Source organism: Mirounga leonina, unplaced genomic scaffold (genome assembly GCF_011800145.1).
Source record: "Mirounga leonina isolate KUSES-001 unplaced genomic scaffold, KU_Mleo_1.0 Mir_82, whole genome shotgun sequence".
In the NCBI taxonomy this organism is placed as follows: domain Eukaryota; kingdom Metazoa; phylum Chordata; class Mammalia; order Carnivora; family Phocidae; genus Mirounga; species Mirounga leonina.
In genome coordinates, this window is record NW_023270825.1 from 8,778,919 (window position 1) to 8,789,003 (window position 10,085).

General features: G+C 46.4%; 1 non-coding gene across 1 annotated transcript; it reads left to right on the forward strand.

The window, feature by feature from the left end:
* Positions 1 to 714: 714 nt before the first annotated feature.
* LOC118002789 lies at positions 715 to 818 on the forward strand. The gene has a single exon (XR_004677164.1). It is a non-coding gene; the product is annotated as a U6 spliceosomal RNA (small nuclear RNA).
* The last annotated feature ends 9,267 nt before the right edge of the window (positions 819 to 10,085 follow it).

Below are 10,085 nucleotides of genomic sequence, written 5' to 3' on the forward strand. Positions count from 1 at the left end.
TGTGAACAGCTAGTTGTCTCAGTGTCATTTGTTGGAAAGACTGTTTTTCCCCCCATTGAATGTCCTGGCACTCTTGTCAAAAGTCAGTGGACTGTAAAAGTCAGGGTTAATTTTTAGATTCTCGGTTCTCTTCCATTGATAAATATACATCTGTCCTTATGTCAATACTATACTGTCTTGATTACTAGATCTTTGTGATATATTTTGAAATTGAGGGGCGCCTGGGTGGCTCAGTCAGTTAGGCGTCTGCCTTCGGCTCAGGTCATGATCCCAGGGTCCTGGGATCGAGCCCCACGTTGGGCTTCCTGCTCTGTGGGAAGCCTGCTTCTCCCTCTCCCACTCCCCCCGCTTGTGTTCCTACTCTCGCTGTGTCTCTCTCTGTCAAATAAATAAGATCTTTAAAAAAATTTTTTTTTGAAATTGAGAAGTGTGAGTCCTCCAACCTTGTTCTTTTTCAAGATTGTTTTCATTATTCTGGGCCCCTTGAACTTGCATATGAATTTCAGGATCAGCTTGTCAGTTTCTGAAGTGAAGTCAAGGAGATTTGGTAAGTGATTGTGTTGAATCTGCAGGTCAATATGTAGAGAATCCCTATCTGTATCTGCTTAGGCTGCCATAACCAAATACCATAGATCAGATGTTTTGTTTCCATGGTTACCTTTACACTGATATCTCAGGGTGGTATCCTTACTCCTTTTAAAAATGCTATTGGTTATGCTCGCTTTGGCAGCACATATACTAAAATTGAAACAATACAGAGATTAGCATGGCCCCTGCACAAGGATGACACGTAAATTCCTGAAGCGTTCCAGATTAAAAAAAAAAAAAAAGCTATCAGTTGTAACAGTGTCCAAAGAACTTTCTATAATGATGAACATGTTCTTCATTTGTGTTCTGGAAGCTACTAGCTGCATATGAAATGAAATGTGAATTGTGGCTACTCTAATTGAGAAACCAAATTCAAGATTTCATTTAATGTCAATTAACTTACATTTAAATAGCCACATATAGCTGGTGGCTACCACGTTAGATGGTGTAGGTCTTTTTTTAATCCCTTACTATGAACAATATTGAAATTAGTAACCTCTTCTTTCCCCTCTACTCCTTCTCCCCAAAGTATTTAATGTGGTATCTGTCAACCAGCAAGCTTACTTTCTATATAATTTTTCCCTTCTCTGTCCATTTTTGATACCTGAATTACATCTTCGTTATCAGAGGGTATGACAAGTACAAAGTATTTTTCACCCTAGGCCCACTACTCTTCATTCTACAGTTAAATATATTCAGTGCTCATCGGTAGTTCTTAGGAAAAGCTTCTCTAAGCGTTTCTTGATTGTCTGAAGCATATTGGTTAGTATATTACTCAGGAAGGGCACACAGGAGCGTTATTCCCTGATTACCTCAACTTCATCACAGTTTGTAGCCTTTACACTTGAAGGTCACTTTGGCCAAATTAGAAAAAAAAAAGTTGGCTTCCATTTTCTTTCTTGGGTATCTGTACTATGTTACTTCATTTCTTCCATTGTGTTTTAGCGTTAAAGTATTCTGTGAAGGTGTAATACCTTGTAAGTTACTTAGTCATTTTACCTTATGCCAAAAGGATTTCTATTCAGTAAAGTCTTTTGTGAAAATACTTTTCACTATTTTTAAACGTACGCAGCTCCTTGGGTTCCTAGAAGACGCTCCACACTCTTGGTCACGGTGCTGCTTTTGCGCACTTGGAAGACAAACACAAAATAATTTTAGTAGACTATGTCTTGGAGTTGACTGTTCTGGTCCAGGCACAACACGTCCCCTTTAAACGCACAGGTTCAAGTCAGTGTGTTTGTTTGTTTTCAGGAAAGTTTTTCTTTAATAGTTGCTTTTATTTGTTCCTCTCTACAGCCTTACTTTTACTTTCTTTCCTTTTGTTACAGGGGGAAGGGGGAAAGGAGGGTCTCTTATGCATATGTTGGATTCTTTGGCTCTCTTCCGTATCCATCACTGTCTCTTAAATCCTTTTGATCTTTTTCTTCTACTAATTTTTTTTTATGTTTCCATTTTATATGCTTTTTCCCTTTTTCTCTCCCAGTTACTCTGCTAGTTTTTGTAATTTGAGGAGACTGGAAAACCATGTTACTGTCACCACCTTGCCCTGATTCTTATTGTGTTTTAAAGTTGCTTTGTTCGTGTCATTGTATTTTGCTCACAAAACAACTTTATTTAAGAAGGGGAAATACCTTTAGAGGTATATTAATTCTAAAAGATTCTTCCTCATCTTTTTATACCAGATGAGTTAACGTGAACTGGTCCAGTGAAGTCATTGTCAGTGAATGCTCCCAGTGTTGGCAAGGGAACCTCCTATGGCAAACACCATTTACAAATTTAAGTGAGGTATTTTCCAAGAAAATGCTCTCAGAAATACTTCACCGTAATGGCCATTCATAGTTTTGAGGTAAAAAATCAATAGCCCTTGAAACTATTAAACTGAACATTTCAACGTGGAAGAGCTCTTTGCACAAACTCAGCTTTGGAACCTGAGCCAGTTGATGTGGTACTTACACAGCAGGTTCATTGGTTGAGGTGCTGATTACCTGGGCCTCTGGGCTTGGAGGGCCGAAAAAGCTGGAATCTAGAGACCTTGGCTGGTGTTGCTCTGAGCTGAGCAACAGTTGGGGGTACCTCCCCCCAACACTTGCCTCATCACCTACCAAACAAGGACACCAAGAAGCCATGTCCACTTCACTGCCTGTTTGGTTGGATTGTATGGGGTTAAATAGCCGAACGTCTCATTTCTGCTGATCCTCTAACCCTTGAGGCTCATGGACAGCCACAGTAAACCTTCATCTTCGAAGGCACACACACATTTAGTTCATCCTGTAGAAAAATAATAGACTCTGCTCGTAATTTGGTAATTCTGTCCAGTTCATCATGAAATCCCCTGCATTTGCTGTAATCTGTACGCCAGTCAGGGAACTCTCTCCTTTTAGACAAGATTTAATTTAGTCCGACTCCCGCCATCTCCATATCACCCTTCACTGTCTCTCCAGAGGCTTCAGTGAGGTCCCACTTCTCCCCATCACCTCCCCTTACTTCAGAACTACAGCGTCTACTGATTTAGTTTGGTTTCTGGATGCTCTCCCATGCCTCTCATTCTTGTTCCATACCCATCACTCCACCTCACACTGGGCGCCGCTCGGATGCCTTCGCCACAGGGCTGCAGGTGACAGACTTTGGGGGCCTGTTTGGAGTGAAGCGTGAGGGTTTGAGGAGGTTTGTGGATTAACATTCAGACTAATGCCTTAAAGTGGGATCTTAGACACTTGTTTTGAAAAACATTTCTTAGTCACTCTTACAGCAGCATCCCTCCACTCCCCACTAAGCCCATCACCTCATCTTTCTGGGCTCCCCCCTCCCTCACAGACCCTTCTTTCCTTCATGTAGCTACTCCTTGAAAAACTAGCATTCTTAACTTTATTGCGCAGAACAACTTGGTTCCGTTTGCCTGGGGCTGGCTCTTCAGTGACTCAGTGCCACATCACCGGGTTTTGCTAAATAAAAGACTATTCCAAGAAGGAAGTATGTGTCTTTCCTAGGAGTCAGAGCTGCTGTGGCCAATTACGGGTTCTCTCTTGTCTTTCTCTTTCTGTCTCCTTTCTTGCTAGTAGCCCTGCTCAGAGTGTTTGAGTTGAGAAGGAAGAAGGGCGATAGAGTGTTTGTATGGCCAGCAACAATGGAGGAACGCTTGCTGGAAATCGGGTGGGATGTGGGTCCTGCGGGGGGCCTGAGCCAGGTCCAGGACTGAGAGCCAGCCCGCCGTGGCTAAGAAAGAACCATTCTGAGAACCTACCCGTCAGGGAGGGATTATTATAATGCTGCCTCTTTCACACAAATGAAAATAGCATCTTGGATTCCACACTTTGCCCCAAGTTAACAGAGCTGGGAAGTAGCAGGTGTGGAGTAAAGCGGGCTCCTGGCTCTGGTCCACACTCTTGGTCACGGTGCTGCTTTTGTGCACTCGGAAGACAAACACACTTAGAATGCCAGTCGACAGCTTTCTTCCTCAAACCCACAGTAAAGCGCTTCACCTCGCAGAAGCTCCATCTCCTTGCCTCTGACAAGATGGGCGTGTGGAGACCTATCTCATGATGTTGCTTTGAAGATTAAATGAGCCAGCAGATGTGAAGCCTAGCAAGTAGTAGATTCAATAAAAATCAGCATTCCTTCTTATGGTATATGTTCTGTATTTAGTGGGAAGGATCATTAACAGTGTTCTTAAGGGGAAAAAAAGATCAAAAACTTTCTAAGATTATTTTACTTTGTCAAGAGTCATAAAAAGCATTGAGGGACAAACCAAACGTCAGTGCCTGTTCTTTTATTTTGATTAATATAATTTAAATGGGGGAAAGAAAGACTATGGGTTTGTAGCTAGAGATGAAGAAATGTTGCAAGAATAATACAATTTGCTCGATTAAAAAAAATCACAATTGGCGTATTGAAGGGCTCGCCTTTAAAAACATGACATATAATTAGGTCAATTTTTGCTCCAAGTTACAACTGCCTTTTTTCAACGTTTCTGCTTTCCTTGGAGACTGTTGAACAGGGTGACAAGCACCCCCAGCCCCTTTGCTTCATACTACCTAAGAAGAATTTATCCAGGTGTTAATGCCACAGAAAGAGAAGGTAAACTTGAAATAACACTGTATTACTAGCTTTGTTGTGGCTACTTAAAGGTTTTTGCATATATAAAGAAAAGAATGAAACTTGTATATTATGCATTTTTATTCTCATATTTCTGCATAATCCTTAAAGACAGATTTGCAGATACCATATCCTGATTTTCGTTCACTAATCCCAGTTTTTACTTTTTTTTTAAAGATTTTATTTATATATTTGTCAGAGAGCACAAGCAGGGGGAGCTGCAAGCAGAAGGAGAAGCAGGCTCCCCACTGAGCAAGGAGCGCAATATGGGACTCAATCCCAGGATCCTGGGATCATGACCTGCTGCTGAACCGGCAGACGTTTAACCAACTGAGCCACCCAGGCGTCCCAGTTTTCACTATTTTTAAATGTACGCAGCTCCTTGGGTTCCTAGAAGACGCTCCAGGGACCCACCCAATGGTTGGCCGCACAAGGAGGGAAGGTATGGGCCACAGTGGAGTGTCGAGGCTGCTTTTCGGTCTCAACTACTGACTGACTTGCCGTAGGAATGAGTCACACCAGCCCCTCTCTGCACCTCAGCCACTTCCTCAGTCAAGAAAGGGAGTTAGGCTAACAAGTAATGACAGTGTGCTAGTTACCCGGGTATGTGATAGAAGGATGATCTCCTTTTAGCCTCACCAAGAGAAGTCAGTACTTTCGTTATCCCCCACTCCCTGGTGGAGAAACAGCCTCAGAGACACGGTCACCTGTCCAAAGTTAGTATGTGGTGTGGCCCAATTGTTCCCAGAGGTCTGTCCTGTTTCTGGCTTGCAGTATTCATGTATTCAACTCAGTCTTTGGTCCTCAGCTAGGTGCATGGACACAGAGCTCTCTGGGATGCGGGTTCCAGCCCAGAAGGAAGCACCATGATGGGGTCATCCACCCCATGGGCAGCCATCAGGAACGCGGGAAGGGCTGGCTGTGGACGGGCCCATCAGGCAGGCCCCTCTCGGGAGGTAACACTCACGCTAAGACCAGAGCGGGGAGAAGGTGCCAGAGAAACCAGTTAAGTCTAGTCAGAGGTCAGCAACCTTTTTCTATAAAGGGCCAGATAGTAAGTATTTTGGCTTTATGGGCCATAACAGTCTCTGTTGTCACTACTCTGCCCGTGTGGTATGGAAGGCAGCCACATACAACACGTAAATGATGAGCCTGGCTCGGTTCTAACAGAACCTGGTTTATAGAAGCAGGTGACTGGCCACATTGGGCCCTGGGGGCCAGAGTTTGCTGGCCGCTATTCTAGGTGGTAAGTACTAAGGTACAAGGTACTGGCAGTGAAGGGATTTAGGTAAGTAGGCGGAGAACCATTTGAAAGTAGTTGCTTTTTGGTGGGGCGTGTTTATTTTTTAATTCCTTAATATCAACACTTACTGCACACGTGAGATGTAAGTTACATTTTCCTTGTAAGAAAAGAAAACATTACAAATAAATCCCTTTGACCACACCCCCAAACCGGGAGCCCATCCCAGGGGGACTGGGCCCTATTTTTATTTCTGAGCGTGTCATTATAGGCTTTGTTTTCTGTGTTTATAAAAACCTGATGAGCTGTGTTGTACCCTTTAATGAGTTTTTGCCGGGGTGGGGGAGGGGGGCAGGCGGTGAGGTATCTAAATGGCAGCCTACTGAATACAGGAGGGGTCGTTCCTCTCTCCCCCCGTCGCCCCTCACCTCCTGCCACTAAGGAGATGTGGCACTTGGCAGGCTTCCTTGGCTTTTGAATGCAAAACCTGCTGCCCTTGGGAATGCCGCTCTGACCTACGCAGGGGCTAATGGGAAAGACTGCCTTTAGATGTGCCCCATCGTTTGGCCCTCATGGCAGAACAGATTTGTTGCAGACCTGAACTTCCTCTGGACCCCACTCCACACAGGCAGTGTTTTAGCTGAGAGGAGATGTCCTGTCATGTCACAGACCACGGGACCCTACATACTTCAATACAGGTGCAGCACTGAACCTTCATGGTGGGGGGGGTGCAGTATCTCCCATTCTCTGACACGCATGTATCCCATGAGGGCAGTCTTGGTGCCTGCCACTTCCTGTTCATCGGGGCCAATCGCCTGAAGTCTTCCATATAGTGGACCAGCATCATGTCCCATGAAACGCCAAGGCTCAAGGTCCAGGAGAGTTTGAGCAAGACAATGAATGTGTGCTGCTTGCCTTCCGGATAAAGGCAAACTATTTTCAACCTCTCTATAGATGGAGAATAAGTGCACTGAGCAGACCAAGGGGCATATACCAAGAATGAAAAACCGATTTGTACCAATAACGGTATCTGGCATGAGAGTTGTGATTGGGCTACCATCATCTGCCACCACCATGGACCGAATGTTTGTGTCCCCCCAAAATTCCTATGTTGAAACCCTACTCCCCAGCATGATGGCATTTGGAGGTGGGGCCTTTGGGAGTTACTTAGAACATAAGGGTGGAGCCCGCATGATGGGATTAGTGCCTTTATAGGAAGAGACTCTCTCCCCTCTCCACCATGTGAGGATGCTGCAAGAAGAGGGTCATCTGCAAACCAGGAAGCGGGTTCTCACCAACATTGGATCTTCTGGTGCCTTGATCTTGGACTTCCCAGCCTCCACAACCATGAGAAATAAATGTTGTTTAAGCCACCCCGATCTTGTTAAGACAACTATTTTTCATCTTTCTCCACACCCCTTCCCCAGGAGTCAAACTGGTGGACTGACTAGGGACCACGTATGGATGGGAACCACCACTCCTTTAAATCTTGTTTTCTGGCATGCATCTCTACAGTTCCTCCCAAGATAGAGCATTGCTTCTGATACTTACCTAAGCTGGTGAGAGGAGGAATGGGAGGGGCTGTTTCAGGGGGTTCCACTTGGCCCTTCTTCCCACAGTGGCTTCTACTCCACAGGTCAGAGAACCAGAGTGAGGGTCCTTCCAGCTGCTAAGAATTTCCCAATTATACCTTCGGGGATGACAGACCGCCACCCAGGGGTCCATTTTCCTCTTAGAGCTAGACAGTCTCGGCCAGGATTACATTTGACACTTGACTTCCCTTAAGTGTCTGCTCCAGCTAGAGAGCCATGATGGAATCTCACATCCCCTGCCATCTTTATCGGCTAGGACCCCATGTCCAGCAGTCCTCCAGAAGGCTGAGTATTTATTTCCCTCTCCCTGGTGCAGAGTTCCTCTTGGAAATGGGTACAGGTCTCTTTGGAGAGACTGGAGGATATATACTTGCAGTGGCTTTGCAGGGATCTTCCTCAGGGGACCTGGCCTTATCTTTAGTCAATGGGCTCTGGGTCTGTGAACTGTCTGGAAACTGGGTGAGGGGTCATGATTTCCCTTTTTGAGGACTGAGGTCAGACTTCAGCTCAACGGTCGGGTTCTTCCTTCTCCTCCTCCTCCTCTTCATCCCTCTCCTCTTCTCCCCCTCCTCCTCTTCCTCCTCCTCTGAGCCTAACAACACTCTAGTCAGCTGCTCATTGATCTCATTTCTAGAAGCATCCTGGTCTGTTAGCCACAAATCCCCTTCCAGCAAGTCCCCGGCTTTCCTAACTGTGGTCACTACGTCCATCTGGCTTTGGTGGTTTGGTTCTGTCAGCAGGCCTCTGCCATTTCAGAATCCCACCCTGCCCACAGATATTTCCATTGCAGCATCTCTCAGTCCTGGCCTGCAGGGACAGCCCACCCGGAGCTTTCAAAGGCGTGGGCACCCCTCATTAGCGTGTCATTTGTGCCTTAGTGAAGGGAGGCCTCTAGACCCCCCAAGAATGTGGCCTGGTGGGGCGCCTGGGTGGCTCAGTCGTTAAGCGTCTGCCTTCGGCTCAGGTCATGATCCCAGGGTCCTGGGATCGAGCCCCGCATCGGGCTCCCTGCTCCACGGGAAGCCTGCTTCTCCCTCTCCCACTCCCCCTGCTTGTGTTCCCTCTCGCTGTGTCTCTCTCTGTCAAATAAATAAATAAAATCTTTAAAAAAAAAAAAAAGAATGTGGCCTGGTGGGTGGGGGCAGACTCCCCTGGTCTCTCCTAATAAATCCATTCTGGCATTCCCATCCCCCTGAGCCTCTGACCGCTTCCTCTATACTGTGGCAAGGAAGTGCCAGCATCTCTGTTTCCTTGACCGTAGGCCATTGCCACATCCAAGTTCAAGGAGCCTTTAAGAGAACATTAGGACCAACTCCTGGTGTCCCTAGCAAAATACCGAATTCAGAATCACAGGTTAGGGTCCCCATGCCAATACTCTCCTTTATTCTGTTTTATATCCCCCCACCCCTTCTCTGGGCCAGCACCGTGGGATGTGTTCCCCCATGTAAACTAGCTCCTTCCAGCTCAGGCATGGTGTTTCCTCACCCTGGTTATGAGCCCTGAGATTTGCAAGGTCAGCAGGGAAGGATTAGGTAGCATATTAAGGTCTATAGCCTGGTGTTTGCATTTTAGTTAAGGAGCAAAGGAAAGCCTCTGCAGAGTTTTAAGCAGGAGAATGACCTGATTTATTTCATTAAAAGTTCACCCTGATTACTGTGTGGAAAAGGGGGCGGATTAGGCAGGAGTGGAATCTGGGAGTCCATTTAGTTGCCAGTCGTGCACCCCAGGTGAAATGGGAGTGGTGGTGTTGCTGACAGGGAGTTGAGAAGGATTCCAGGTGCACGTCTGACCAGGCTGCTTCGCAGTCACTGGGTTGGCGTGGCGTGGGGTGGAGGGCAGGAGAGCAGTCAGAGGGACCCCTGGGTTTCGGGCTTGGGCAACTTAACAGATGGTATTTTCAAGTGCCAAGATATGGAAGCTGAGGCAGGGGCTGTTGGAATTGGGAGAGAAGTGTGTTATGTTTGAGAGGCCTCCTAGATATTAGAGATGCCGATTATTTTTTTCTCTAAATCTAACTCCTATCAGACAGTCCTTGTCCCTGAGTTCTGCCAACATTGACTCCTTATTTCAGCCCTCCAGGCCAGGGGAGTTGTTATTCTCTGAGTTACTTGTCCTCAGTCCTCCCAGCACCTCTCGACTGATTCCCTATGTCACTGTTCCTCTGCTGGAACTCGCTGGTGTGGGCTCCACACACCAGCGTTTTCCTGACTGCACGCCCCAATGAGGCAATCGTGTAAGGAGCCTGCAACTCAAAGGCAAGGTCCGGACTAGAGACAGGAATTTGGAAATCACTGCCCAGCTGGATGAGCTGATTTAGAGAGAAGTCAGGGGAGGGAGGAAGTATGCCCAAGACAGAGCCCTGGGCTGCTCCGACATTCAGAGAGCAGATGAGAAGCGGCCAAGGCCACTGAGAAGAAGTGGTGGTAAGGTGCAAGGAAATTCAGGAGTGTGTGATGTCACGGAAGCCAAGTGGCAAGGATGAGGGGACGATCAATTAGATCAGATGTGTGGAGACATTGAATAAGGAGTGGAAAGAGAATGAGCATTGGCTTTGTCCCCATGGAGGCCATGGG